The sequence below is a fragment of the Lissotriton vulgaris genome, chromosome 1_1, assembly GCF_964263255.1.
Source record: "Lissotriton vulgaris chromosome 1_1, aLisVul1.2, whole genome shotgun sequence".
In the NCBI taxonomy this organism is placed as follows: Eukaryota; Metazoa; Chordata; class Amphibia; order Caudata; family Salamandridae; genus Lissotriton; species Lissotriton vulgaris.
The window spans coordinates 450,710,471-450,737,841 of NC_141685.1; positions in this window are offsets into that span (position 1 = coordinate 450,710,471).

The following is a 27,371-nucleotide window of genomic DNA, read 5'->3' on the forward strand; positions in this document are numbered from 1 at the left end:
TTGTGGTCTGTCGTTTGCTAGGCATGTGCTGCGTGGGTGAGTGTTGGCATTTGTGTTCCTAAGGTGTGCTTCCAAATGTGTGTGTGGTGTAGAGGTGAAAGGTGTTGGTGTGGTGCATGCAGAGGGGGTGGTGCATGTGTGTGTATTGTTTTGTTGTGGTGTCTGTCAGTGTGATGGTGGCTGTGAGGGATGTATCTGTGGTGGTGTGTGCACTGTCAGTGGGTGTGTCAGTAGAGGGGTCAGTGAGTGTGCCGGTGGTGATGTGGGTGCTGTCAGTGGGTGTGTCAGTGTAGGGGTGGTGAATGTGTCTGTGGTGGTGTGTATGGCGGATGCATGTTTGTCAGTGTGCCTCTTTTTCTTTAGTTTTTTCCTGTGTGTGTGCATGTGTGCTGTTTGGGTCTGTTGAGGTGTCTGGATGCAAATGTCTGTGTGTGCATTGGTCAAGACTGGGCATGAGGAAAGAGGATGGAGCAAGGATGGGAGGTGGGGCCGGAGGTTGGGCAGGTTGCAAGGCTGCAGTCAGAGCAGAGGTTAGAGCCTGAAATGACCACTGTAGGTCAGACATACCACTGTGAATGTCTTCCAGATGTGCTGCATCTGGAAGCTAAGCCAAGCCTCTAGATGGCATTCAGCAGGGCAGTTTGCCCTCCAGCGATCATGCATAGGAGGCCAACAGCCTCCTCCCTGAGCCCAGTCAAGGCGGCAGGGGCAGCAGGTAAGGTGCCTGGGGCAAAGGAGACAGCACTCTTTTTAGGACTGCTGGGGTGGCCAGATGGGGGGATCAGCATAGACGGTGGAGATGTGACTTGGGGTAGCAGGCAACGATGCAGGTATAACACTTCCTGGCAGGTCTGCCACCATGAATGCTCACTGGTGAAAGCCTCTGAACAAGATCTACTGGAGCGGAAGACCTCCACAGCCCTCACCCTCCCTGAGACAGGGTCCCTCTCTGTCGCTGGTGCTGGCAGCACCGGAACCTCAGGAGCTTGCTGCTTCCCCACTTTGTTGGCCATGCTCTCCTTTGCCTTCTGCTAAAGATGCTGTGAATACAGATACAACAGATTCTTGTATCTGTGTAAATGGAACAGATCATGAACTTAGATAAAAATACCTTTACATTTTCACATTACATCTGCTTTGGGCTCCCCAACTTTCTCAGACATCATAATCCATTGCATGTAGGCAACATTTCCGGAAACTATTTGGTCACAGGTTGGTCATTACACATGAGAGCTACTATATCATGGATGATCTTGTCTCTCACCTATCCATTACATTTCTACAGGAACCGTCTAACATCTCTGAATGCTTTGCCTTTGTTACATAGAATAATGAACTTTGTTCATCTTATGGATATCAACCTAAAATACCTTTGAACAGTGCATTGACAAGCATGTTTGCTTTGTGTGGACCTTTCACAATGCTAGTACTTACTCCAAGTCTATGTCAAATGTCTAACAGAGTATATGCATCCTGTAGTGAAACAGCTAATCAATGTCTGAAACACTATGTCGCTACCTATGCTGTTAAATATTTATTTGTAACACTCTGTAGGTTGGATTGTCCTTTAACCTCCACAGAATAAATACATAGGCATTGATACACTGCTAATATACTCCAGTACATAACATAAACATTTTCACATTTTACTCATTAATCTCTCTAGTCATGAGTGGAAAAAACTTGTACTAATGGAAAAACGGTGGGCATAAAACATTGGTGGTTTGCACTTTAGGTGGAAATTCGTACAGTATCACAGTCAATAGTACAGACACTGATACATTTATCATGATCACTTGTAAGATACAAAGGTAAATCACAATATGCAGCATATTACACCTTGAAAGTTTTCTACTTTTGACTAATGAGTCTTAGCTTGGGCCTGATTTTGTGTTTCCAAGATGGGAAATCATTACATACATCCACAGGCCTTGTAAGTATTCCCTTTGACTCAATCATAGATTTACTTCTAGATACAAGAAAGAACAATGGTCAATGGCTTTGTTTATCTGTTACTGTGCCATCAATGTGTACACATTTCTGTGTGTGTTTTTCTTAGCACATTTTGGATATGTAAAGAACCTAAAATCTAGCAACTAAATCTGATGGTATTAGACAATCTGGCTCACTTGCTCAGTCTTGTGTGGGTATGAAACCAACTCACCAAGGGGACATCTGAAACATCCACTGTATCATGATTGAACTGTATGCTATGTCACCTCTATTAGGGCTAACCTACATCATTCACTATAGGAAGGGATCATGACACCAGACACACAAAGAACCTGTGGCCTGTACAAGTGTTCCTCCTACATCCAAACAAACACTCACGAGTAACTGTTGTTTAGGTAGGCATGTATCTGCTGAAACCAGTCTGTCGTTAGTGAATGTAAAGCAGGTGGTATCCTTTTCCACAAGTTCATGTACTAAACACTTTATCATACACCTTGTGCCAAACTAAAACCTTCAAAAACACTTCTGCTTTGGACATTTGTCAACCTTCATGTAAATGTCAAAAATAGGTACTGTGAAGAAAAATACTTAGTTAACATTTTCAACTCACACTACAACTTACCCCCTTGTTGCTACTGTTGGGCTCTCAACTGCCCATCAGGCACAGATAGGCCACTGCAAGAATGTGGGTCACTATGGGGATCTGTGTGAGGGGGCACTGACTTTCAGGTCCAGCGTCGTAGGTCCTTCCACCTTTTCCTGCAGTGAATGCTGTACCACTTGTAGACCCCTAGGGTCCGCACCTTCCTAGCGATGTCCTTCCAGGTGTCCCACTTCTGACTGCAATTGACCTGTATAAATACATGAAAAAAAGTAAAAAGAATGGCTTTGTGAGCTGACCTGTTCCTGAGGCTCAGCCGGGGACGTGCGCGCCAATTTGTTTAAAACTCTTACGAGCTGTGATTGCTTTTAATTTGTTCTTTGACAGTGTGATGTGGAAACTACTGTAGAAATTTTAATTTGTGGGACAGTGTGTAACTAAAAGGCTACTGTCTGAATTACTTGGTGCGCTGACACTTAAGCGAGTGTTTTGTAGCCCTACCTGACTCTGCACTCTGGTTAACACGCTGCTTGCAGCGCGGCCGCCATCTTGGGTGTAACTAGGGTCAGCACGCTAGTCTTTAGCTCCCTCTGACCATAAAACACCCGGTTTTAAGCGCCGCTTTCAGACCTGTTCCTGAGGCTCAGCCGTGAACGCGCACGCCAATTTGTTTAAAATTCTTGCGAGCTGTGATTGCTTTTAATTTGTTCTTTGACAGTGTGATGTGGAAACTACTGTTGAAATTTTATTTGTGGGACAGTGTGTAACTAAAAGGCTACTGTCTGCATTACTTGGTGCGCTGACACTAAAGCGAGTGTTTTGTAGCCCTACCTGACTCTACACTCTGGTTAACACGCTGCTTGCAGCGCAGCCGCCATCTTGGGTGTAACTAGGGTCAGCACGCTAGTCTTTAGCGCCCTCTGACTCATCTCCTCTCCCCTATTTAATCTGAATTGATATTGATATTGATATTGAAATGTATTTGTAGAGCGCTCGTTCGCCCGGGGGCTTCATGGCGCTATAGACAGGGACACAACGCATCAGTCAGAAGAAGCAAAAAGGAGCTCATCAGAACGCTTGGGAGAAGAGCCATGTTTTGAGAGAGTGTCTGAAACTGAGAATGTTTCCACACGTTTTAAGGTGAAAAGGGAGGGAGTTCCAGAAGGCCGCCGCAAGATGGTCAAAGCAACAACCTCCAAGACGCTTCCTTTTGTAAGTAGGAACAGTCAGAAGATATTTATGCATAGAGCGAAGATTCCTGGAGGGGTCATATTTTTTGAACAGATCTCTGATGAATATGGGGCCAGATTGGTGTAAGGACTTAAATAAAATACAACCAGTCTTGAAAGCCACCCGTTGCTCAACAGGCAGCCAGTGTAGTTGTTTTAGGCCCAGTCTGACAGACTGCCTCCTAGGTAGATTCAGAATGAGTCTGGCTGCCTGATTCTGAATCAGCTGGAGGCGTTTTAACTCGCCGACCTGGAGCCCAAGGTAAAGACTATTAGAGAAATCCAGTCTAGACAGAACCAGGGAGATGACAATCTGTGTGAGCGCTTCCAGAGAGAAGAAACGAGCAATTTTCTTAATTTTCTTCAGCTGAATGCTGAATGCTGAATGCCTCCGAGGACGTGCAGCGGATGAGTGCAGGGGGGGCGCCTAATGCGCGAGGAAGGTGCACCAAAGATAAGCCCGTCTGCGTCCGTCAGCGTCCCGGAGGCGCCGGGGGCCGGCCTGGCAGATGGATCCCTAGCCATTACTCCTGGTATCATGCATAGATATGATTCGAGTTATTTAAAAAGTTTACGGGGAGATATGGGATGCTGCTGTCCTGTGCTCCCTATGAACCCCAAGGGCGTTTCACGCTGTGAGAGTTGCGGCTAACATCTAGTAAGGACACCGAGTGCTCATCAGACCCCTCTGATTTTGTGATGTTATGTGGAAACCATCAAAAAAACTACTCCTGCATGCTTCTCAACACGCGGTCCCTGGGTAAACATGCCCTCGATCTTTTTAACCTATTAACCGAGTTTAACCCTGCGTGCCTCTTTCTGACAGAAACCTAGCTCGTAATTCTTCAGGTGTTGATATATCTAATGCTCTCCCTCAAAATGATCATATAGTAAGGAAAGACCGAGCGGTGGGTAAGGGGGGAGCAGTTGCAATTTTGGTGGACAGCCGCTACTCCTGTTCAGTGGTCACTACGGAGGATATCCCTGGGGTGGAGTCACTTGGATTTTGTTTGTCATTTTCTCCTCATCATTAGTGTGCAGGATTGTTGCTTTACAGACCACCTGGCCATGCTGGCTCCTTTCACGACGAACTTCATACTGCCATTTCCCCAATAATTATGAAATTTAAGCACTGTCTGCTTCTGGGAGATTTCAACATCCACATGGATGTTGCAGACGCAGTTGATACCATGAAACTTCAGGACGTGAATAGTCCATTTGGTTTGTCTCCTTATATCTCCTCAGCTACTCCTAATAAAGGTCATTTCCTCGATCACATTTTTTCATCAATTCCCATCACTTCTTCCCCCCCTCTAACTCTGACTTGGTCCAATCATTATTTATTGAATTTTTACATTTTGCGCATTTCTAAAGCGGTCAGTGTTAGATCTGGCTCGCAGCCTACGGCCACTCGCTCTTATCATCGTGTCTCGGCTGACATGCTGGAGCAATCTTTTGCTATGCACTCGTGCCAGCTCACAGGTGAGCTGGCCAATGACTTAGTTCTCTTCCAGTCATGGCTCACGCAGCGTCTTGACAAGAAGGCACCCCTCTCTATCCGGTCCCAAAAAAACTTGCGTGCTTCTGCACCTTGGTTCACCCCCGCGCTTAATGAGAGCAGAAGGCTTTGCAAAAAAGCCGAAAGAGCGTGGCGCAAAAACTATGATGTCTCATCAAAAGAGATATATAAGGAACTCATCAAAAGGTTTCATAAGGATATAGTCATAGAGAAAAAATCTCATTTCTCTAAAAGAATCGAATCTGCAGCTAATATTAGTAAAGAAATCTTTACAATAGTTAAGGAATTTACCTCTCCCGCTTCCTTAATTTCCAAATTTTCTCCTACAGAGCTTTGGATCAAACAACTGGCTAGTTATTTCACCAATAAAATCATAAGTATTCAGGCTTCTTTCGTGCCAGCTGGCTTTATAAGTGACTCTGGTTCAAATCCCCCCGCACTTCATTCTCTCCATGAGAGCCATACGCTCTCGCTTTTTTCTCCCATTTCCCCACAAACGTCACTGGACCTATTATCTAAATTAAAGTCCGGTTCTCCGTCAGATCCATGCCCCGCGAAGTTCCTGGCCCAAGATGGCACATATTATCAATCCTATTATTAATCCGGTTCTTAACTCCTCTCTCACAACCGGTATTGTTCACAGTACATGGAAAATGGCTCATATCCTTCCGCTACTGAAGAAACCTAATTTGAACCCCTTCGTACACTCTAATTATAGACCGATTTCATTTCTCCCTGCCTTCGCTAAAATTGTGGAAAAACATGTTCACTTCACACTCTCGAACTTCCTCGAAACCCGTGATAGTCTCCATCATACTCAATCCGGGTTTCGCTTGAACCTAAGCAAGGAGACTGCGCTGCTGAAGGTTACAGAGTCTATAAAAGAGGTTCTGGACAGTGGTGGGAAGGCGATGTTGGTTCTGCTCGATCTTCCGGCGGCCTTTGATACCGTCCCTCACAGCCGTCTCCTTTTAAGACTCCAGGAGATTGGTTTGAGAGGGTCGGTATTCAATTGGTTTGAGTCTTTTTATCTGGTCGCCAACAATCGATTTGGGCCCCTCCTTTCTCTGCCCCAGTTCCTCCGCTGGAGGTGGGAGTCCCACAGGGTTCGATTTTGAGCCCCACTCTTTTTAATATTTACATGTCTCCCTTGGCTGATTTAGTTGAATCTCATGGAGCCCGGATTATTTCCTACGCCGACGATACGCAGCTTCTTTTCACCTGCGATAAGAACACAGATTTCGCCGGAGATACCATTATGAGCTAACTCAAGGCTGTTTTTTCGTGGTTCCAACTGAACCAGCTTAGATGCAACTCTGATAAGTCAGAGGTCCTTTTTTTCGGCTGCTCCCCTGATGCCAACTGGAAATCATGGTGGCCCACCGACATGTACCCTCCATTGTCTGCTACTTCTGTGGCAAAAAATTTGGGCGTGAAAATTGATAATGGCCTGACCCTCAAACCCCAGATTCTTAGTGTAGTTGGCCAATGCTTTGGCCTTCTAAGAACTCTTAGGAAATTTCTTACCTTTTTGTCTCATTCCCACAGGAGGATTACGGTACAGGCTCTGATCGGCTCTAGGCTGGACTACGCCAACATACTCTATCTAGGCATCCCGGAATATCCCCTTACCCGTCTCCAATCTGTTCGGAATTCGGCGGCAAGGGCCATTTTTGGCCTTAGCCGAAGGTCTCACACCTCTGCTCTTCTGAATTCGCTCCTCTGGGTGCCGGTGCGTAAACGCTTTTACTTTAAGACTCTCATCACTGCTTTTAAATCTCTTCATGGCACCGGTGCTGTATATCTAAGGAGAAGAGTGCGGTTCTATTTTCCTTCTAGATCTTTACGATCCGCCTCTCAAGCGCAGGCCATTGTTCCTGCAACCAAACGAGGACGCATTGGAGGACGTTCATACAGATTGCTGGCTCCTAAACTATGGAACAAATTGCCCCTTTCCCTCAGGAAACTAGACAACTTGCTTTCCTTTAGGAAGGGGCTCAAGACCTGGTTGTTTGGACAGTAGTTTGCCTGTTTTTGGCCTAGCTTCTACAGGTCTGTACAGCGCCGGGACACTCTGCCCGAGTAGCCGAGCACTTTATAAGACCACCACTAACATAACATAACATAACATAACATAACAGTTTTTATTTGTCAATGCTGACCAAAACAATTATCTAAATGCCCACTTTTGAAGTGACCTGTAGACTGCTCTATCCCTTGTCACTTTCTACACTCACAAATCCAGCACAGTGACAGCATGAAGGCTGGAGTCATCTACATTTTTCAGTGATGTAAGCTGCAAAACATTGTGAGCTACTCACAGGCAAGCAGCTTGCACTATGAAATGTCTGCCATGAGTGTCAGTGAGAGTGTGCTCTTTGGGGATGTATGAACATGTGTACCTGTGGTGGTTGTATGACATTACAACGCATGCCTTTACCCCGCATTCCGTTACAATGCAATTGTTTACCCCGAATTGCTGTCGGGGTGCGCTGGAGTTTGGAATAGTATCATTTACTATTCCAACTCCAGTCTGTGCAACAGTAGGGAGGGTGTTGGTGTTAAATCCAACACCTTATACACCCTACAGCAAACCATTTTCATTGTAATTGCATGCAGGGAAAAAGCATGCGTTGTAATGCATGCGTTGTAACAGTTGTTTCCCCTATGGATGGGCTAACATTGTTCGGGTGACAGTCTGTGGTAAAATCTTGTGACAAGGGATGCAGTTTTCCCATATGTGGTACTGTTACATGGATGTTTATATTTCATGTATATTTCAAGTGATCACTTATGGCCTGGCCGCCAGCAATTGATTCTATCAACGATTTTTAACCCCAAGTTTACACAATGCTACAAGAACTAATTACAATTTTCATCAAATTTCATTTGTAATATCTCAATTTGTCATTCTCATTGTATTACTGATATTGATACAATTATATGATATCACATGATAACATAATTAAATTTGAACATGATCTAAAAAACGAATAAGATGGCCTATTTAACAAATTAACATTTGGATATTTCATTTCCAATCATATGTTTGTTGCCCGGTGCATTTCGGGATGAAGCTTCCTTCTTCAGGGGCCACAGTAAAAAATAACATAAACAATGATAAGGAAGAAGGCAATATCACAAATCAATATTTTGAATTCGAATGTGTGCATTTCTTTTAGTGATTGATGCGGAGAAGCATGAACCTCATGCATATAAACATAAAGATGTATCTAAGATTGCCTAAAACTGAAGAATAAGAACGACATGCACCAGCTCTTGTTCTGTAATACCATGACTGTGAAGTTCCCTTAAATTCCGTGTTACCCTTAACAATGGCATATAAATTATTCCATACTAAAAAGTGGCAAACTCACAAGAAAAGTGTGTGTCGCAACACACAAGTACTTACAACACTGAGAAGTTGCTAATCGCGGCACCTACTTTTTAAAATATTGTGACCAACGCCCTTCAAAATTTGATTCTGCGAGAAATTAACCAACTGTGAGATACAGTAAAGGAGAACTGCCGCTATCACTACACTAAAAACGCACCACTATGCACATACCTGTAAATAACACTGTAGCAGAGGCGTTGATCAGTGACCTATGGAATTTACTTGGATTTCGGTAGTAAACTTCACAGAAGAGTAGAAAAAATATAAATATAAAAGACCTGTGTTTTTCATAAGTTCATGAGTTTTACCTCAAAGTTACTATCACAATTTCTCTGTGATTTAAATAAAAAGCTACGCTTACCGCTATGGATCCAGGCCTATGAATTCTCCAACATGTCACTTAAAAAAACATCTCCATTGCAAAACTAAATATAGTCATGACACAAACAAACATTTGTATGTCTATTCGTTTTGGGGCAAAGTGAAGGTGCAGATAATGGTTCCAGGTTAAGAAATATTTTATATAATTTCCTCTGCACCATAAATTTCCCAAATCAAATGGACATACAATTGCTAGTTTGTGTCAATCATATACCAGTACCAAATATGGGAAAATATGTGTCCTTTTCCACAAGATTGTACCACCCAGACTCACTGTCTGCAATGTCTGACTGTATCACACTTCCTTCCAGTGGCCTGCCTTCACTGTGCCATCAGTACTAATGCAAGACACAGCCCCTTTTGAGATGTAACATGTTTGAAAGTGAAGAAAAATATGTTTGGCAGAACACGTCTCTGCACTTCAAAAATATCATATCTAACACAGGGATGTGTCTTGCATTAGCATGTTTGGCACAGTGAATACTAGCCACTCTGAGTAAGGGGCCTGTAGTTTGTAAAGGAAACATTTCTGAATGGGAGTCTAACTGAAATGAATTGTTTCCTCAAGAAGTGAGGTAATTCTCCATTTCAATTGTCCTTCATATCATACAGGGGCATTTTTTGGGACACACCTCCAAACTTCTGCTGTTAAGGAACCCATTTTAATGACACCAATACCTCAGTGCTTCAGTGCTTTGAGTTTGTGACAACCCCAGCAAGGTCCATGGTTCTGACTGAGCACTGCTCATTGTCAGAGGCTGGTTTCTGCAGCATGCTGATAATGATGTCACATGAACACAGCCTTCACTATACTTTTGTCTGGAAAACTCACCATGTAATAATTTACGTCAAGACTGGTAGCTCCTAACCTGGTGTTTTGAGACCCTGATCTCAAAAGGCTGAGGGTCTTGTGGCACTATACACATAGCAAACATCAAGTTAATTTGGCAGCTACAGAAAACGTTTACATGGCAAGTTGAAATTACATTAGAATGTATTTCTAGATGTACATGATGCAACATGTATGCATTTCACATGTATTTTGAAGTATACACAGATATATCTCTACATGTACAGCCAAACATTGTACTTGGGCTTTGAACACACAATACATAACAGTGGCTTCACTAGGGGATTGCAGGGGGGGGGGAAGTGGGGAGGGGGGTTCGGACCGCACTGGGTGACACCCTCACATGGGGTGACACCATCTGGTTACGCTGTGTATGTAACACAGCTCTACAGCCTCGCCTCTGCTCTGCCTTGCTTTATCATCAGGAGGAACCCTGAGCCTAATGAAGCGTTGTGCCTCTCTGACAAGCGCAGAGGCTGCTCTCCCAGGCTCCTTGACGTCATCAGTGAGTATCAGCCACGCCCCTCTGCCCTCTGCTGGTTATTTGATTTTGATGGGCTCACGCTGAGCAGGGATCGGATCAATAGATTAGCGCAGCAGCAGTCAGTTCCTGCAGCCACCAGCGCGCTGTACGCACTGTCACAGGTCAGGGTCAAAGGAAGTTGCTCGACTAGGTCTCAGAAGGCCGCTTTACTTTTGTAACATTTCACGAGTGCATTTCGTCATGTGAGCCCCATGCTTCCTGCCCACCCTGGACTCTGAGCCGCTCTAGCATGCTCGACAGACAGCTAATCTCGGCCCAGAGCAAGCTTGTCGTTCCTGAGGTGAGAGCCGAGTGAGCAGAAATGCAAACACCTTACTCGGAATTATAATGCGAACTAAGTTTGACTTTTGATTAATAGGCTTCTCCTGTGTTTATATCCACTGCAAGGCGCACTACGTTATTTGGTCACATTTTCTCTGTAAAACCCTCATTTTAGATGTTTTCTGCAACCCCATCCTGCTGGCCAGCCCCCCCCCACCCCATCCCTGCTGCGCTCGAAGGTGAGGGCAAGTGTGTCTTCTGTGTCTATTTAAACTTATCCTCAGTGTCAGGCACACAAATTGAAAGCACATTTCATGAGTTTATTTCAGTCACTTTGAGAAAAGGCGAAAACTGTGTGGGAGAAACTATGGGGGGATGGGGAAGGCAACGAGGAAAGGGTTAAAAGAGCAGCAGGCGGGTAGAGGGGTGCAGGCGGAAGGGGAGGAATGGTGCAGGCAGAGAGGGAGATGGTGCAGGCAAAGGGTGAGATGGTGCAGGCAGAGGGGGAGATGGTGCAGGCGGAGGGGAGATGGTGCAGGCAGAGGGAGAGATGTTGCAGGCGGAGGGGAGATGGTGTGGACAAAGGGAGAGATTGTGCAGGCAGAGGGGAGATGGTGCAGGCAGAGGGTGAGATGGTGCAGGCTGAGGGAGAAATGGTGCAGGCAGGGGGTGAGATGGTGCAGGCAGGGGGTGAGATGGTGCAGGCGGAGGGGAGATGCTGTGGATGAAGGGAGAGATGGTGCAGGCAGAGGGGAGATGGTGCAGGCAGAGGGGAGATGGTGCAGGCAGAGGGTGAGATGGTGCAGGCTGAGGGAGAGATGGTGCGGGCAGGGGGTTAGATGGTGCAGGCAGAGGGGAGATGGTGCGGACAGAGGGAGAGATGGTGCAGGTAGAGGGGACATGGTGCAGGCAGAGGGTGAGTTGGTCCATCCGGTAAGTTGTGAGGGGGTGACACCATGAGTTACCCGCACCGGGTGACACCAACCCTAGTGACGCCACTGGCACATAATACTTAATGGGGCCTTTTGATTTATATGGGAAAGTGCTTACAAATTCCCAAGATCCTTGTCCTATGTGAGGAACTAACTATATGCCACTTCACATAATTCAGTACACTTCATTCAGGGACTGAAAGGAACATTGCAGCCTGTGCTTCAGGAAAAATTAAAAAGTTAGACTGATCTACAAACACATTCCAAACATGTACCTGTTCCTCTTGTGGGTCATAGATTTTGCCATTCAGGAAAAGGACCTGCCCTGCCAGTTTCTCCAGCTCCTCAAGCGTGAAGGCAGGGTCCCTTTACCCAGAAACTCATGCCAACATAGCCACCAGTGGCCAGAAACAGCAGCAACATTTGAGGAGGTCTTGATGGCTACAGTAATAGAAGTCAAGTGAACTTTTTCCAAACTGCCGCATACATGTACAAGACATTTATGTGTAGTGCGTTAGTGTTGTGACATGCGAGAGTAGCGCTGTGTTAACACCTCCATTGAAGCTATTTTAGGCAAAAAAAGATGTCTGAATTATATATTACAAATGTATTATTTTCAAAATCCCATTTTTAATTAATTTTCAAAGACAAAAAAAGACATTCAGATGTTAAAGGACAAACATAATTTTTATGTTTAAAAAGTGTGTTGTGAAAGTATATATGTTTTGTGCTTACCATGAGTTTTGTATGAATTAGCATAAATGTATATGTGAAAAATTTTCTGAAAATGACAGTACTTTTTTCAATTGCAGACATTTAAACCCTGGGTGAGTTAGGAGATGACAGCCTCAAGTCTACATCCCATTTCCAGACCTGGCCACCATGGAGGAATGGGATATTATAAAAAAAGTACAGATTGAATAGGCGAACTATAATGGATTTAAGTCATCAGTTGGCGCCCGATCTTCTGCCATGCAACAGAACTACCACAGCTATTACACCAATTGTCAAAGTCATGGCAGTACTACATTTTGTGGCCACAAGATATTTCAAATACACTGTGCCACTATCTGGAGGGATGTAAAAACCAACATTCAGTGGTGTGCTACATGAAGTTCTTGCATCAGTGATGAGACACATCAAGAGCTTCATCCAGTTCTTACAACGTGAGGATTTGGAAAATTTGATGGGGGACTTTTACGCTTTGGTTCACCTGCCACATGTGGTTGGAGAAATTGATGGCACACATAATGCCTTAGTACCTCTAAGCACCAGGGAACAAGTATACCACAATCTGAATCACTTCCATTCAATCAATGTGAAAGTTGTCTACTTACCTGATTTGTACATCTCAAGTGTCGGTGCCCATTTCCTCGGATATGCCCACAACTCCTTTGTACTGTGGAACAGCAGCATGCCCCAGAATATGTCCTAACTTGGACCTGAGAAAACCTGGATTGTTGATAACTACAATCAGACATGACATTGTGTGGGCAATATTTGCACAACTAAGAGAGATGTTTAACATTATTCCTCATATGAACAGTGCATAGTTCAGTTTTAAGATATGCCACTTGTATTCCACATAAAACGTTAGATGGTATACATTTTTAAGGCCAACAAATGTTTTGTGGTGTTAATTACCTTAATTCACTTATAAGATAAGAATATGACATGATCCTAAAAATACCACAAACTATTTTCAAAACAGAGCATTAAACTGAGATTGATGAATGAATTAAACTTTAGCATATGGGAACATTTGTTGAAAACAGGAGAGAATGAGCTAAATTAAGTGGCAATATGTTTTCCTTATACAGAAACAAAGCATCATAGTAGTTGCAGTTTTTTCAAGTCAACATTCACAACACTTGCAAAATTGTAACTTGAAAATACCTTGTGGAAATATGCAGTAGTAATAGAACAGAAATATATATATATACATATATATATTACCAACTGGCGGTCGCCAATAGGTAGTTATAGTTAGGACCTACTTTCCATAGGAAATCCACAACATTCTATTTGGAATAACTTTGGCGCTGGTGGACGAATCTTCACGAATTTCTCCCAGAAAATGGCCTGCTGCGCTACGCTCTTTCCCTGAAAGTTTGGGGTTGATTCGTCAAGTGGGGGCGGAGAAAAAAAGGGGAGTCCCAAAACGTGTTTTCCCCATGCAATTTTCCATAGGGACCTTTAGTCAGGGCTACAGCCCGAACGGCTGAACGGAATTACACCAAATTTGGCAGAGGGGTCGACTTCGGATCGCAGATTGTGCTTTTTGTTAAATAGTGTAAATTCGTTCAGTAGTTCCTGAGAAAATCAAAAGTAAAATCATAGTGATATCTAGAGAAGAAGTACGGCACGCGTACCGAAATCCGTACAATTACGAGCACGAGCTGCATGCTGATTGGATGTCAACTGTCTGTCAACACTCCAAACCAGGAAGTGTTGGCAGCCATATTGTGTCTCGGTAGCACCGAGTCACAAGAAAACAGTAAAACAAAGTTGAAAAATAAGGAAAGGGGGCAGGGTAGAAACATGTTGACCCTCTAGGCCTGCTCAGGGGGTCCCACATGGATCTTTAGGCGCAAAAATTTATTTATTTTTACAAATAAAAAAACGCGGGGTACACGTATGGTACTCGTACGCATTGGAAAAGGAAAAAAAAACTAGAAGTCCGTTTTATTGTTAATTAGCTACCGGGGTGGCCAAATCCCAGGGCAATTTTTTTCTCTAATGGGGGCTTGGAAGTGTCCAACAGGAACAAAAGAATGAAAAAAAAACTAATGTCGAGGACAGCGATGCTCGTGCTACCTGCGTTTTATCGGTTAATAGACTGTTTCCCATAACACAAAAGTTTATTGCAATAAATGCATATAATTTTAACTTTAGCAAAATCAGGATCAATTTGTGGGTGTGGACTGCTTGCTGAAAATGCTGGTGCAGCAGTTGATGTGCTTGGTGCAGCAGCAGGTGGGTTGTCCTTCAACCTCTGTGTTGCAGCTCGAGCAAAGTTGATGGGTTGTAAGTTCTTCACGTGTTGCTCCATATTTGCTGTGCCAAAGGAGTATTTTTGAGATGGATCACCCCTTGAAAGAGTTTGGAAAATTTTACAGGTTACTTTTGGACCATTAACCTTTTTTTGCCCTTCTGGAAAAGTAAAAAACTGCCAAATTAGAGCTTCTTTCCTCTTCTTTGGAGGTTCTTCAGGAATTAAATATTCCTCTGAAGAATGGCTGGAAGATGAGTCCATTGCTGTTATTATGGTAAACTTCGTTCTATTTGACAAGATTCTCAGAAGAGATGCTTCTTCTTAGGAAGTCAAAGTAGAATTATTAAAATGGGACGGATGTTTCAACAGTTGTAATAGGAAGTGTTATGAACCAATCAAATCTCTTCTTTTAAAGTCACATGGCTTTGCATACGCTTACGCTGTGATTACGGTACTCTTACGATGCGAGTACGCATGACGTTCCACTGAGATTTGTGTGATTGCTTTTAAAAGTAATATAGGATTATTGAAACTTTAAAAAAAGTTTTCATAATTATCCTAGATAATGTCTTCTGTTAGTATGTTCATTAAATACATAAATATATGTTTTTAAACAATTAAAAACATTTGCATCTTTGCGTACCGGGCGCCGTATATGACGTCACATGGAAACTTTGATGCGACGTGTAACTTGAAAGCGTATTCGTACCATATGCTGAGAATGATTAGCAGTACAAACTATGGTGCGATCACTCTCTCACTGTCAAATCAGAGCACAGGGCGCGCTATGAGAATGGTTAGAAGTGGTCACTCATTGGAGATCCGATTCAGCTGTGTGGCTTATCCACGGTATCATAACATTACTTTTTAGCCTGTATAAGTTTGAGGTTTGCATGAAATACTATGCTATAGGCAGATATGGATCTTTAGGCAGCGCTTATCTCCATGAAGCTTGGTTATTATCATTTACATATAGGTTCCTGAGGGAGGGAAAATAAATCTATCTGAATGGCGAGGATTGCACTATAGCACCAGATCACTCCTTAATTTGTAGACACATACAATTGCATGGCTCTTGTAATCAAGATGCACCTAATTTGGTCTGAGTTTTGAAAGGCACTCCGAAACTTGCTATCATACCAAAGTTCAGTTTACTGGAAACGTGAGTTATTTCATTTGAAATAATGCAGATGGTTGTGCAATGTTAGCAGGCATCGCTTACATGATTACCGTAACTGAGCGTGTGGTTTGCTATGAAAAAATTGTGTTTACTCCTCTGCATGGGAAGCTGGATGTTTCCATCTGGCCGTTGATTCCAACCTTGAAAGAAGAGTCAACCAAATGAGCCGTATAAGAGTGCTATTGTCTCAAAAAGAGGTCGATCTTACATCTGCTAGAGAAACATTTGTCCTTCATGTAGCAAACACCCGCACAGAAGTGCATGATTTATTAAATACAGACGTGCCCCTGCATTTTGGGGAGTTAATTCAGAGTATCTTTAATGCGTCCTTGACTACGGAGTTACATTACTTTTTTAAAGTTAGAAGCAGTGGCCTTATGACTTCCTTTCAAACTATATTTGGTGTCTTCTCGCCATTTTTTCATTCGATGTTTTCCAGCATCTTTGGTGGATTCCCCTTAATACTCACATTAGTTACCGGTGTGCTTCTATTAATTTGTTTACTTAAATATGGATGGACATCCTGCAGCACACAAGAATAAGACGCGGCTGTTGCTGGTCCGCAACTGAATGCTTAGTTATTACGGAGCGCTGCCTCTGGCTACATTGAGTGCAGCTTATGTATTATCGTTTTGATTCTCCTTTTTCACATGCGTTCAACCTGTCTTCCATTGCCTGAGCTGCGATTTTGACTGGGCCCTGGATTTGTGTCTCTGTTGTTCGGTGTCTCCCAATGCGGATTATGACCAGCTGATGAGCCCCTTAGTGGTTCATGACTTGCTCTGTTCTAGCAGCGGTATTATGGCCTTAGCAGCGATACATGGAATATTGGGACGTTGGAATGTTTTTGCAGCGGCGCATGACTTCTTGGCACGCAGTTACATTGAAGATGACCCGAGTTTTCCTCCGATGGTGATAGAGGCTCCGGTCGTTGAGGAACATGTATGTGCGTTCTCACTATTGAATTGGATGGCTGAAATGTTTTCAGATGAGAACAATGACTTCCTTTTGGAGGCTGTTGCTACATACTGTGCTTATACGCTGTTGGATTCAGACTCTTTGATTTTTCTACCTATTCTTTATTATTTAGTTACTTTTTTGTATCAAACAGCAAATAATTTTTTTTGCAAATTTGAACTTGACCCTGCTTTTCAGACTTGGACTCTGCGTTCCAAATTCGCCCACGTTTACATCACGTGTTTCGATCGAGGGAGGGTGTTTGGGCTGAGCCTTGCACTCACACAGTGTTAAGTTAGCATGGGTTTATTAGAAGCTTAAACGCCATTTTTGCTTTCCTGCTCTGCTTTGCACATGACACGCACTTGTAATATTGTGAAGGCTGAGTATTTTGCTTCACATGAGAATAATTTGTTATGCAACATTTCTGGACTGCCTCGCTAGTTTAGTGTGTATAGGGAGAGCATGGAACATCAAGGTTATCTTGGATACTGTGTCTGTTATTCGGAATGATCCTAGCACGTTCAACCCATAACACATATGCTGCTGTGGCCACCTCTGATACTGGCGCGTTTAATAATTGCACACAGTTGGAGAACATTTTTAGCCTGACAGTTTGTGCAGAACTCAATGTGATCCACTACTGCTGAGTACTAGAGATACGGGTCCGCCCATGTAATTCTATGAGACCTTCTGTAGTAATAAACTAACCTGGTAGGGAGGGAGGGTGAAATGTAGATTTATTTTAAATCTGTTTCCCTTTAGCATTATAGGATGCTTTCTCCCTTTGTATTTTATGGAATATTAACAATGCTGACAACCTTGTTTCTGATAATATGTTTGGTTGTATTATCTAAGGTACTTCGCATGAGATTATGGCGTTAGAAATAAACATCTCAAACTTGCACGCCTGTTTATTTACTCCTTGTTTTGGACTGGTGAAAGACTATAATGAAAGAGTGATCTTTTTATCCACCTTACTTGAGGTAATTTAAGTCACATGTTCTGGGTTGACTAGTCATTGGTGTTTTTGCTAGAGGAGGAAGAACCAATGAGTCACTGATTGGTAGTCTGGTAGGGGGTTTGAGTACTAAGCTGGGTTTTGGTACACCGAAATTCACTGAGGTCCTAAGTCTTTATGCAAAATTCTGTGTAGGAGCAGAATTCCTGCAACAGTAGTTACAACAAAAAGGCTCGATAAAGGGCCTTGAGTTTCAATCAGAATATGAAATTGAAGAATAATTGATAACCCGGGCCAAGAAAGGGAGCAAGTGTGCAAATTTACTGTGCCTTCAGCCGGGGTAGTTGTTACAATAAAAAGGCTCGATAAAGGCCTGCACTTTGAATAGGAATATGAAATAGAAGAATAGTTGATAATCACAGCCAAGGAATGCAGCAAGTAGTTGTGTGTATGTGTGGATGATGTGTTGATTGAGTGGAAGATGAAAAAAGTGAAAAATAAGAAAGGCTGGAGACACGCAAACTATCCACTGCCTTGTCAGTGTAGTGGATCTTTGGATATCCAGCTCATTACACAGATAGGGTGTTGGATTCCGCAGTTGGAGCAAGAGAAACGAGTATCACATCTAAGGAAGCAAGCTAGTGCATAAAGTACACTGATTGGTAGTCTGGTAGGGGGTTTGAGTACTAAGCTGGGTTTTGGTACACCGAAATTCACTGAGGTCCTAAGTCTTTATGCAAAATTCTGTGTAGGAGCAGAATTCCTGCAACAGTAGTTACAACAAAAAGGCTCGATAAAGGGCCTTGAGTTTCAATCAGAATATGAAATTGAAGAATAATTGATAACCCCGGCCAAGAAAGGGAGCAAGTGTGCAAATTTACTGTGCCTTCGGCCGGGGTAGTTGTTACAATAAAAAGGCTCGATAAAGGCCTGCACTTTGAATAGGAATATGAAATAGAAGAATAGTTGATAATCACAGCCAAGGAATGCAGCAAGTAGTTGTGTGTATGTGTGGATGATGTGTTGATTGAGTGGAAGATGAAAAAAGTGAAAAATAAGAAAGGCTGGAGACACGCAAACTATCCACTGCCTTGTCAGTGTAGTGGATCTTTGGATATCCAGCTCATTACACAGATAGGGTGTTGGATTCCGCAGTTGGAGCAAGAGAAACGAGTATCACATCTAAGGAAGCAAGCTAGTGCATACAGTACACACAGTGTGCGGTAGAAAGGACGCAAGAAAGGATGGAAGTGTGCAAATTACCCACTGCTATTCACGGGTAGTAATTACCAAGAAGGCTGAATAAAGGGCCTGCACTTTGAATTTGAATTAAAGCAGAATAATTGATAAGCCCAGCCAAGAAAGGCAGCAAGTAGGTGTGTGTATTTGTGGATGATGTGTTGATTGAGCGGAAGATGAATAAGGTGAAAAATAAGAGAGGCTACAGAGATGCAAACTTCCCATTTCTTTTTAAGGGTAGTGGGTGTTTAATATATATATATATATATATATATATATATATATATATATATATATATATATATATATATATATATATATATATAAGACTGTCAAAGCCTCTGAGGAAGTGCGGCAGCACAGAAACACGTCAGGCATACATAACTCGACACAAAAGCTGTTATCAGCTTTTGTGTCGAGTTATGTATGCCTGACGCGTTTCTGTGCTGCCGCACTTCCTCAGAGGCTTTGACAGTCTTTCGTGCTGTTCTGACCCACACGCACACAAGGAAAAATTTCACCCTTCGATGGGCTGCTCTGTTGAGCGTATTGAGCGTATTGACTTGTGGGTGTTGCAGTCTGGATCAGTGAACTCTACCCTAATGGGTGCACGTAAATATTGCTGTTGCCAAAAAAAAGAAGGATCACCAGAACGGAACGGACGGTCAAGTCATAAATCAAGTCATAAAATTTGTATAGCGCACTACATACCCAGAGGGTTTCAAGGCGCTTAGGAAGGGGAGGAGGATTATTTGTCAAATATCCACGTTTTAAGCTGCTTTCTGAACGCTAGGTGGTTCTGGGTGAGGCGAAGGTAAGCGGGGAGTGAGTTCCATGTTTTAGCAGCCAGATATGAAAAGGATCTGCCTCCCATGGTGGTCTTGTTGATGCGAGGTACAGTGGCGAAGGCTTGGCTGGAAGAACGTAGTTGGCGGGAGGGGGTGTAGAAGGACAGTCGAGAGTTGAGGCAATCTGGTCCGATGTCGTAGAGTGATTTGTGTGCGTGGGTAAGCAGTCGGAAAGTGATCCTCTTATTGACGGGTAGCCAGTGGAGGACTTTAAGGTGACCAGAGATGTGTTCGTTGCGTGGGATGTCTAATATGAGCCTGGCTGAGGCGTTTTGGATTCGTTGGAGTTTCTTCTGGAGTTTAGCGGTGGTACCTGCGTAGAGGGTGTTTCCGTAGTCCAGTCGGCTCGTGACCAGAGCGTGGGTGACTGTTTTCCTTGTTTTGGAGGGGATCCAGCGAAATGTTTTTCTGAACATGCGAAGAATGTTGAAGCAGGAAGAGGATACGGCGCTGACTTGTCTGTTCATTGAGAGTGAAGAATCCAGGATGACGCCAAGGTTCCGTGCGTGGTCTGTCGGGATGGGTGCTTTTCCGAGGGCTTCCGGCCACCAGGAGTCGTCCCAAGCAGAGGGGGATGTACCTAAGATGAGGACTTCTGTTTTGTCTGAGTTCAGTTTCAGACGGCTTTGTTTCATCCATTCGGCGACTTCTTTCATTCCTTCGTGTAGGTTAGTTTTGGCGGTGCTGGGGTCCTTGGTGAGAGAAAGGATCAGTTGAGTGTCATCCGCGTAAGAGATGATGTTGAGGTTGTGTTGGCGGGCGATGGCCGCGAGGGGGCTCATGTATACGTTGAAGAGGGTGGGACTGAGTGAGGATCCTTGAGGTACGCCACAGATGACTTCAGAGGCCTCGGACTTGAATGGAGGAAGGCGGACTCTCTGGGTTCTTCCGGTGAGGAACGAGGTGATCCATTCAAGTGCTTTTCCTTGGATTCCGATGTTATTGAGGCGTTGTAGAAGGGTGCTGTGGCAGACTGTGTCGAATGCTGCAGAGAGGTCGAGGAGGATGAGGGCGACTGTGTCTCCATTGTCCAGTAGAGTTCGAATGTCGTCTGTTGCTGCGATGAGGGCGGTCTCAGTGCTGTGTTTTGCTCGGAAGCCAGATTGTGAGGGGTCGAGGGATTTGTTGGCTTCGAGGAAGGCGGCGAGCTGGTTGTTGACGGCTTTCTCGATGACTTTGGCCGGGAATGGAAGAAGCGAGATGGGGCGGTAATTTTTGAGTTCGGTGGGGTCCGCTGTTGGTTTTTTCAGAAGGGCGGTGAGTTCAGCGTGTTTCCAGTCTTCTGGGAAGGTAGCGGAGTTGAAGGAGCAGTTGATGACGTCTCGGAGGTGCGGTGCTATGACGGAGTCTGCTTTGTTGAAGATGTGGTGAGGGCATGGGTCTGTGGGGGATCCAGAGTGGATGGAATTCATCAGGCGGATGGTTTCCTCAGTGGAGATTGGGTTCCAGGCGTTAATGGTGTTTACGGGGGGAAGATGGTCAGCAGATGGTAGGGTGGGTTGGTTTCCGGGTTGGTTGTCAAAGCTGTTGTGGATGTCTGCAATCTTGTTGTGGAAAAAGGAGGCTAGGGAGTCGCAGAGGGTTTGAGAGGGGGTGATGTCGTTGGAGTTGGCCGAGGGGTTGGAAAATTTCTTGACGATGTTGAAAAGTTCCTTGCTGTTGTGGGCGTTGTTGTCAAGTCGATCCTTGAATGCTGTTTTCTTGGCTTTTCGGATCAGTTGGTGGTGAGTGCGGGTGGCGCTTTTGAAGGCGTCCTTGGTGCTGGTGGATGGGTCTTTTTTCCAGGCCTTTTCAAGGGAGCGGCAGAGTTTCTTGGATTTCTTAAGATCATCGTTGAACCATGAGGCCTTCTTGCTGCCAGGTTTGCTTTGACGTTTTTTCAGTGGTGCTAAGGTGTCGGCGGTGTTGGATAACCATAGGGTGAGGTTGGCGGCGGCTTCATTGGCGTTAGAAGAGAGGGCTGGGGAGTTTCGAAGGAGCGATGCGGAGATTTGGTCCGTGGTGATTTTGTTCCAGTTTCTTTGCAGGGTAGGTTGGGAGTGGTTGATGGGTTTCGGCTTGTTGTAGGTGAAGTGAACGCAGCTGTGGTCGGTCCATAGGAGATCCGTAGTGTGGCTGAAGGAGACATGATTGCTGGAAGTGAAGATGGGGTCGAGTGTGTGACCGGCGATGTGGGTGGGGGAAGTGACTAGTTGTTTAAGTCCGAGGTTGGCGAGGTTGTCCACGAGGGTGGCGGTGTTGTGGTCATTTATCTTTTCAAGGTGAAAGTTGAGGTCTCCCAGAAGAATATAGTCTTTGGAGGGGAGCGCGTGTGGAGAGATGAAGTCCGTGATGTCTTCACTGAATTTTGCGCGGGGTCCTGGTGGTCTGTAGAGGAGAGTGCCTCTGAGTGTGGTTTTGGGGTCGATGTGGATCTGGAAGTGAAGGTGTTCGGAGTTGGCGAGGTTGGTGTCAGAGCTGGTTGAGATGCGGATAGATTTCTTATGGACGATAGCGATTCCTCCTCCTGTGTGGCTGGTACGGTCTTTGCGAGTGATCTCATAGTCTTCAGGGATGGCAATGGTGATGTCTGGTGCGGAGGAAGCATTCATCCATGTTTCCGTCAGGAAGGCGACGTCTGGAGAGAAGGTGTCTAGTAGGTTCCATAGGTCAATGGCGTGCCTGTGCACCGATCGGGTGTTGAGAAGGATGCATTGTAGGTGGTTGGGGTCGGGAATCTGTGGTGTAGTCATAGCGGAGATGTTGTCGGTGCCGCTGAATTTGCAGGAGTAGCAGGAGAAAGGTCCATGGGTGTGTCCTGGAGCGGCTTGGACGCAGTTGGGGGCGCGACCGGGGTTAAGGGCTAGGAGGGTGGCGGCATCGTAGGTAACGCGGGGGGGCTGGGCAGCGCGAGGGGCAGGGGGTCTGGCACTGGGCGCGGTCCAGGCGCGGACGGGCGTAGACGGGCTTACCTTTGGCGCACCTTCGGCGCGGGTTGGGCGCGGTCGCTGCGCGTGGACGCTGCGCGCGGGAACTACTGTCAAATATGGATAGTGGAGGGGGAGGGGCGAGGGCGGCTCAGCTGGGAGGCGGGGCGGGCTCCAGGGATCACAACAACAACAAAATGGAGGCGGAGGGGGGAGCACAGCGTCACGCTAGTCAGAACGCGCAAATATAGTCAAAGCGGCACTTATAATTAATTAAATAACAAAAAGAACAACTCAGCAGGCAGGCACACAGCAGGCAAATGCAATTAGGCAGAAATCAAGGGCAAAAGCGGTACAACGGTACCGAGTACAGTGAAAGCGGCACGTATAATTAATTAAATAACAAAAAGAGCAACTCGGCAGGCAGGCACACAGCAGGCAAATGCAATTAGGCAGAAATCAAGGGCGAAAGCAGCACAACGATACCGAGTGTCACGAGGGGACACTGGGGAGCGACCACTCAGCCTGAGGGACAGGAGCGAGTCACGGCGCTCTAAGGTTCTGCAGCGCTGATCAGGTCAGTGGGAGGGCGGCTCAGCTGGGAGGCGGGGCGGGCTCTAGGGATCACAACAACAACAAAATGGAGGCGGAGGGGGGAGCACAGCGTCGCACTAGTCAGAACGCGCAAATATAGTCAAAGCGGCACGTATAATTAATTAAATAACAAAAAGAACAACTCGGCAGGCAGGCACACAGCAGGCAAATGCAATTAGGCAGAAATCAAGGGCAAAAGCGGTACAACGGTACCGAGTACAGTGAAAGCGGCACGTATAATTAATTAAATAACAAAAAGAACAACTCGGCAGGCAGGCACACAGCAGGCAAATGCAATTAGGCAGAAATCAAGGGCAAAAGCGGTACAACGGTACCGAGTACAGTGAAAGCGGCACGTATAATTAATTAAATAACAAAAAGAACAACTCGGCAGGCAGGCACACAGCAGGCAAATGCAATTAGGCAGAAATCAAGGGCGAAAGCAGCACAACGATACCGAGTGTCACGAGGGGACACTGGGGAGCGACCACTCAGCCTGAGGGACAGGAGCGAGTCACGGCGCTCTAAGGTTCTGCAGCGCTGATCAGGTCAGTGGGAGGGCGGCTCAGCTGGGAGGCGGGGCGGGCTTCAGGGATCACAACAACAACAAAATGGAGGCGGAGGGGGGAGCACAGCGTCGCGCTAGTCAGAACGCGCAAATATAGTCAAAGCGGCACGTATAATTAATTAAATAACAAAAAGAACAACTCGGCAGGCAGGCACACAGCAGGCAAATGCAATTAGGCAGAAATCAAGGGCAAAAGCGGTACAACGGTACCGAGTACAGTGAAAGCGGCACGAATAATTAATTAAATAACAAAAAGAACAACTCGGCAGGCAGGCACACAGCAGGCAAATGCAATTAGGCAGAAATCAAGGGCAAAAGCGGTACAACGGTACCGAGTACAGTGAAAGCGGCACGTATAATTAATTAAATAACAAAAAGAACAACTCGGCAGGCAGGCACACAGCAGGCAAATGCAATTAGGCAGAAATCAAGGGCGAAAGCAGCACAACGATACCGAGTGTCACGAGGGGACACTGGGGAGCGACCACTCAGCCTGAGGGACCATAAAGAATCCCGGGCGGAGAATGAGAAATTCCGTGCTAACATTGCCGAACACCCTGGTAGAGTGACTAGGTCACTGAATTTTGCCTTACATCATCGGAGGCGTTGTTGAAATCATTGAACCAACGGAGGCATTGTTGAAACATTCATTTCATGATCGTTGGAAATACTTGATAAACGATCTTCATAAAATGAAAGAATATCGCCATGACTAAATCAAGGCAATTACCACAGGTCAAATCTACTTAAAATAGATTCATCGATATAGGAAAGGAGACCCTGACCAGTAGAGTCTCGAGGTGTCTGACTTATGAAGATATCTGGCGCAATATTCCCTTCCCCCGTCCTGAAGAAGACCCGCCAGAGACCCATAAATAAGGCGTCTACAGGGTCGAAACATCGACAGAATATCACAAGGACCAGTTAACCGCGTCCAACACACCCTAGCTAACTAACAGAGCGTGTTGGATCTGAGTACTGTTAAAATTAGGAATTGGCTTTCTAACTTCCTTCCCCTCAAATTTCCCCATTCACATGTATATAGATCACCAGTTGTCATATCACTGAGTCACTATTTCACGTTGTGTCACATTATTCACTGATTTGAATTGATGCGCCGTATTTTGTAAATAATTGTTATGCAGTTATCAAGGTGTCAGTAGAAAAGAAGAAAACAAATCATGAATGAAAAAGTAATTAAAAACATTTACTGACCCTTTCCTTGGTTTGGATTTGCACTTTAATGATTTGATCACTGTGGCATAATGAATAATAATGTTATGTTGCGATTACTGTTGAAGATATGTTCAGAATTTAAAGCGATTGTGTTAATACCCGACAGAACCACTGTTGAAATTACAAAAAGTTCGGAGCCCACACATGGGCCTCGGCATGTGGGTGCCGTTCAACATCCCAAGCATGTGTCCCACATAGTGGCTCTGGGAACTACAGAGCCCTTGGCCCCCAACCTTAGTAGGGTGGTGCGTATTTCGTGGCTGGGGACGCCGCGTAAACAATGAAAGCTCCAAAGTTGCCCACCGGAACAAAGACGCACGCAGACATCCACTAGCATCCTGGCTTTTAAAGGGTAAGAACGGAACGGGCATGCCGATGCAAATAACAGATTTCTTGTCGAGTTATGCATGCCAGACGCATTTCTGTGCTACTGCACTTCATCAGAGGCTTCGACAGTCTTTGGTGCTGTTCTGACCCATACACACAAGGAAAAATTTCACCCTTCGATGGGCTGCTCGGTTTAGCGTATTGACTTGTGGGTGTTGTAGTCTTGATCAGCGAACTCTACCCTAATAGATGAACGTAAATATTGCTGTTGCCAAAATGTTTTGAGCCCACAGATGGGCCTCCGCATGTGGGTGCCGTTCAATATCCAAAGCATATGTCCCACATAGTGGCTCTGTGAACTACAGAGCCTTTGGCCCAAACCTTAGTAGGGTGGTGCGTCTTTCGTGGCCGGGGACGCTGCTTAAAAAACGTAAAGCTCCAAAGTTCCCCACCGGAACAAAGACGCACTCAGACATCTGCTAGTGTCAGGCTTTTAAAGGGTAAGAACGGAACCGGCATGCCGATGCAAATAACAGCTTTCATATCGAGTTATGCATGCCTGCCACGTTTCTGTGCTGCCGCACTTCATAAGTGGCTTCGACAGTCTTTCGTGCTATTCTGACCCATACACACACAAGGAAAAATGTCACCCTTCAATGGGCTGCTCTTTTGAGCGTATTGACTTGTGGGTGTTGTAGTCTGGATCAGCGAACTCTACCCTAATCGGTGACCGTAAATATTGCTGTTGCCAAAAAGTTCCAAGCCCACAGATGGGCCTCCCGATGTGGGTGCCGTTCAATTTCCCAAGCAGATGTCCCACATAGTGGCTCTGTGAACTACAGAGCCCGTGGCCCCCAACCTTAGTAGGGTGGTGCGTCTTTCGCGGCCGTGGACGCCGAGTAAACAATGAAAGCTACAAAGTTCCCCACCGGAACAAAGACGCACTCAGACATCCGCTAGCACCAGGTTTTTAAAGGGTAAGAATGGAACCAGCATGCCGATGCAAATAACAGCTTTCGTGTCGAGTTATGCATGCCTGATGCGTTTCTGTGCTGCGCACTTCATCAGACGCTTCAACAGGTCTTTCGTGCTGTTCTGACCCATACACACACAAGGAAAAATGTCACCCTTCGATGGGCTGCTCTGTTGAGCGTATTGACTTGTGGGTGTTGTAGTCTGGATCAGTGAACTCTGCCCTAATGGGTGTACGTAAATATTGCTGTTGCCAAAAAGTTCAGAGCCCACAGATGGGCCTCCGCATGTGGGTGCCGTTCAATATCCTAAGCAGATCTCCCACATAGTGGCTTTGTGAACTACAGAGCCCGTGGCCCCCAACTTTAGTAGGGTGGTCCGTCTTTCGCGGCCGGGGACACCGCATAAACAATGAAAGCTCCAAAGTTCCCCACCAGAACAAAGACGCACTCAGACATCCGCTAGCACCAGGCTTTTAAAGGGTAAGAACGGAACCGGTATGCCGATGCAAATAACAGCTTTCGTGTTGAGTTATGCATGCATGACGCGTTTCTGTGCTGCAGCACTTCATCAGAGGCTTCGACAGTCTTTTGTGCTGTTCTGGAAAAATCTCATCCTTCGATGGGCTGCTGTGTTGAGCGTATTGAATTGTGGGTGTTGCAGTCTGGATCAGCGAAATCTACCCTAATGGGTGCACGTAAATATTGCTGTTGCCAAAAATTTCAGAGCCCACAGATGGGCCTCCGCATGTGGGTGCCGTTCAATATCCCAAGCAGATGTCCGACATAGTGGCTCTGTGAACTACAGAGCCTGTGGCCCCCAACCTTAGTAGGGTGGTGCGTCTTTCACGGCCGGGGACGCCGCGTAAACAATGAAAGCTCCAAAGTTCCCCACCGGAACAAAGACGCACTGAGACATCCG